The following is a 4,606-nucleotide window of genomic DNA, read 5'->3' as shown; positions in this document are numbered from 1 at the left end:
AACTGTTCATCAGTGATAGACTGGATTAAGAAAATATGGCACATGTACATCATGGAATACCATGCAACCATAAAAAAGGATGAGTTCATGTCTTTTGTAGGAACGTGAATGAAGCTAGAAACCATCATCCTGAGCAAACTATCACAAGGACAGAAAACCAAACACCGCATTTTCTCACTCATAGGTGGGAACTGAACAATGAGAACACTTGGACACAGGGTGGGGAACACCACACACCGGGGCCTGTTGTGGGGTGGGGGTAGCGGTCAGGGATAGCGTTACTAGATATACCTAATGTAAATGACGAGTTAATGGGTACAGCACACCAACATGGCACATGTATACGTATCTAACAAACCTGCATGTTGTGCACATGTACCCTAAAACTTAAAGCATAATAATAAAAAAAAAAAAAAAAACAGAAAAAGAGGGTATCAAAAAAAAAAAAAAAGCAATGATCCCAAAAAATACCAAGTAGTGTAAAAATTAACCTACTGAATGAAGAACTTCTAAATTTTCAAGAAGGTAAATACAAGGAAAACTATACATAGGAAAATCATTAAAAAATGAATGACGAGTAACTTGGTTGAGGGCAGTGGCTCAGGCCTGTAATCCCAGCACTTTGGGAGGCCAAGGTGGGTGAATCACTTGAGTCCATGAATATGAGACCAGCCTGGGGAACATGGAAAATCCCCCAATCTACAAAGAAGGCAAAAATTAGCTGAGTGTGATAGTGCCTGCCTGTAGTCCCAGCTACTCAGGAGGTAGCAGTAGGAAGATCACTAGAGGCCGGGAGGCAGAGGTTGCAGTAAGCCAAGACAGCACCACTGCACTTCTGCCTGGGCAACAGGGCCAGACACTGTATCCAAAACTTAAAAAAGGAAAACTTTAAAATATCCAGATAAGGGGACAAAGACACACACTGTCAATCCGTAATTCCATATCCTGAAACATATTCTGAAAAAAAGACAAAATACGTTTTTAAATAAATTGTTCAAGATGTATAATGCTGCAGTAATTAAGGCATGCTAGTGTAAGTAGAGGACAGACAGGCAGATAGAGTAAAATATAATAATGAGCCCAAAATTGCATCACCACCTGGAAAGAGTTAGTGAGTTTTATGTGAAATTAAACCTCCATTTACCATAAAATATAGCAATCAATTCTTTTTCTGGGTATTTAGTCAATGGAAATGAAAATATATGTTCAAATGAAGATCTGTATGTGGATTTTTATAGCCCAGAGCAAGAAACAATCCATATGTTCAAAACATGCATAGGTTTACACATAAAATGATTTAAAAAAAAATGAAAGACACTGCTAGCTACTGGCTGTGGGTGGGTGGATGAGTTTTACTGCAAAGCAGCAAGAGGAAACATTTTGTGTTGATGAAATGCTCCTTGTCTTGATTGGTGTGGCGGTTGTGTGACTGAAATCATTTGTTAAAATCCATTGAATTGTATTTTGTGAGTGAGTGAGTTTTTACTGTATGTAAATTATACCACAATTAAACCTGATTTAGAAAATAGGGGTCTTTTAATTAATCAAATGAGCATTCGATTAAAGTAATTTAAGATTATGTAAAATAATTTAAGATTATAAGTTAGTTTAGAAAAGAGATTTGAGGATTTACTTGCCTTAAAATAATTGGATGACAACTTAGGGAAATTGAACACTCACTACTTAGCACCAAATTAATAAACTAAAACCAGTAAGTAGCAATTGCAAAAAGAGAGATTTTATTTCTATATAAGGAAACTGTCCCAACAATAACAGAATAGCTTATTCTATGAGTTAGTGAGTGCCTTATTAGTCAACTAAGAAAAAGCTGGAGGTCCACCTATTTGAGATGAAGTAGATGGGTTTATTACATTGCTTGGAGGGGTTTTCTTAAGGATTCTTTGTAATTATAAGGGTCTCTGGTTTTATGCTATAAGTCTATACGGCTGGAATAGAAAACATGAGACAGTATTTCAATTTTTGTGAAATCAGAGTTTTGTCTCTATCTTGAATTGTGCAGGTTCTGTAGGTTTTGACACAATGTAAAATTATATTCTTTATAATTTACACAAAATGAATAAATAGACCAATAAATTATTAAGTGCCACTTTGGTACTACAACAAATTTAGAATTTATAATATTTTCATAAAACCTGTTAATAGTCTACTTTCTTTCTTCTCTAATACCATAAGTATCACCCCCAAGCAAATGTGTATATTTTCAAGCATAAATTTAATTCTTTGCATCTGTTTTAAAGATTGTTGGTTCTACCATGTAAAAGTTTTGTTTATATGAAATATCATCATTGTAGTTTTTAAATTGATTAATGTATTTATGTACTCAATATAGTTAAATCTCTTTGGTTGTCTAAATCTTTTGTCTCTTAGATTTTGATAACGGAATCACATTCCAGACACTGCATTTTCCTTAAAGTTAGAATGAAAAATATACCATCATTATTATGAGATTTTTCTCTTCAAGTTTAAGAGACAAACAATACAAACTGATATTTGCTTAGAAAATAAGAGACGTTTACTTGTGAACAGCTGCTGCATCACACTATTTAGAATAGAATTACAAAATTGATTGGAAAATCTGTCTTATAAAACTTTTCTATCAAAATACACAATGCCTAAAATAAAACAAAGATATGAAAATAAACTATGCAGAAATGGAGGGGTTTTTTAACCAAAAGTGCATGAAAATATAAATATTCAGATGTTAAATGGGAAAAAATATGCTATTTATTTTCATTTCTAGCAACCATTTAAAGTTTTGAATCAGTATGCTAGCTTTAAAAATTATTAAAATACATATCATTTAGTTATGAAAAAGTTTGTGTTTGGATACCTCAAATAACATGGGATTTTAGAAACAGTGATCAAGAAGCTAGAGTTGATAGCAAGGAATGAAATGATATATTTAAGCTATCAAAAGAAGGGGCAGGAAAACAGAGTTCATAACACAGAAAGTCAAAATACAGCACTCTTTGAAGACTTAGAAAGTTAAAATGGCAATTGGTCATGTCTGAGAAAGAAATGAACTAATGAAGACCAATGGGTTGAAGGTGCAGAAAAGGCTGCATGTTCTGAAGATAAATAGGCATGGAAGTGAGGTGAGAGGAGAAAAGGTAAAGTGCACTGAATGAATGATAATGCCTGAATAGGTAGCATGTTGATTACTGAAGTAGTTCACAGCACTATAGATAAAACCAAAAGGGTATTAAATCATTTAATGGCTTTCTATGAATTATAGAGAAGGCCCATTACTGTGGTATGTTGTTACATAAAACTACATGTTCCAGAAAAGATATCCACAGCCTTCTGCAGCTTTCCTCAGGGATTTCTTTATCCATTTAGAATTCTCTCATGTGAACCAGATCAAATATTAAGTGTCTCTCGGAGGAGTGACAAATCTTGTATTCTTCAGAATGGTGCAATAAAATTTAGCCACATACAGACGTATTGATTAATCACTGGATCTGTTAAATGTAAAAATCAAACTTAGAAGATGCAAATTTAGATGACCTAGACCTTTTTTGCAAAATAAAAAAAGAAGAGCATTGAAGAATTAAACATAACTGCTGAATCAGAGGAAAGAAAGTTTTCAGAACTAATCTTTTATATTTTTAATATCTAAAATAAAGCACATATAATAGGAATTATACCTTCACATTTTTGAAATAAGCATTCATATATGAGTATATTGAATAGTACTAAATAGCAACTAAATATATGCAAAGGAAATAGAAACTAGTTACATATTGATTATGCATTAATTTCATTAGAAATGGTAATTCAGCTGAAATAACACCATATCACAGATTTAAGGTTTTGAATTTAAATTTAGGGCTCACAAAGAAAATAATACAAAGTCATATATTTTACTTACTTGAAACCAAGAAGAGAAAATTAAATTTTGATAAACATAATTATTGTTATCTACTTACTAGAAACTAATTAGTATGACTGGTTTTAAAATAGAAAATACTTTTGTGCTGATAAACATTGAGGATTAATTACTGAGATCAAACAACATAGACACTGGAACACTTGTTATTTTATTTTTGTAAATTAATCAGCAAACCAAAAAATGTTAATTGAGCAATAATGAGTTTTCTGGGAGCATACTAAATAATGGAGGAGATACAAAAGAAGAAAAATTTGCAATTCATATAATCAAAACTTCAATTGCCGGGTGACCGCCATGACTTGTGATTCCTAAATTTTATCACACAGGTGAGAATACAAGCTCTATTATAATTTAATTTTGTGAGTTTTCTTCTTGAAAAAAGCAAAATAGCTAGTATGCTTTTGTATGAGCTTAATTTTGAAATAATCAGAATATAAATTTAAATCATATGAATTTTGGCTAATTTTGGTGAACTGGGATTTTCATTGAATTTGGTTAACTTTTGCAGAAAATCATTCCTATTTACAGAACCAGAAGGAGATACCCAAGCGAAAATCTCTAGCCATTAATTTATTATACTTCAAAATATGTTAAACAAAGCTGTTAAGCATAAGACAAGAAATAGGAAACTGATAATGGTATATCTGAGAGAATTTTTAAATGCCTACATAGACTATTATGAAATATATTTTT

General features: G+C 31.9%; 1 long non-coding RNA gene across 1 annotated transcript in view; it reads right to left on the bottom strand.

Moving 5' to 3' along the window:
* Nucleotides 1–3,221: 3,221 nt before the first annotated feature.
* LOC108530767 (uncharacterized) overlaps nt 3,222–4,606 on the bottom strand; it is a 227,637-nt gene continuing 226,252 nt past the window's right edge. Inside the window, exon 7 of the long non-coding RNA XR_001885947.1 lies at nt 3,222–3,482. This is a non-coding gene — a long non-coding RNA (uncharacterized LOC108530767). The remainder of the gene's footprint in view (nt 3,483–4,606) is intronic.

This window comes from Rhinopithecus bieti, unplaced genomic scaffold, assembly GCF_001698545.2.
Source record: "Rhinopithecus bieti isolate Rb0 unplaced genomic scaffold, ASM169854v2 scaffold_7683, whole genome shotgun sequence".
NCBI lineage: Eukaryota > Metazoa > Chordata > Mammalia > Primates > Cercopithecidae > Rhinopithecus > Rhinopithecus bieti.
Note: the sequence above shows the minus strand (reverse complement) of the source record. Positions and strands in the feature narration are given on the sequence as shown.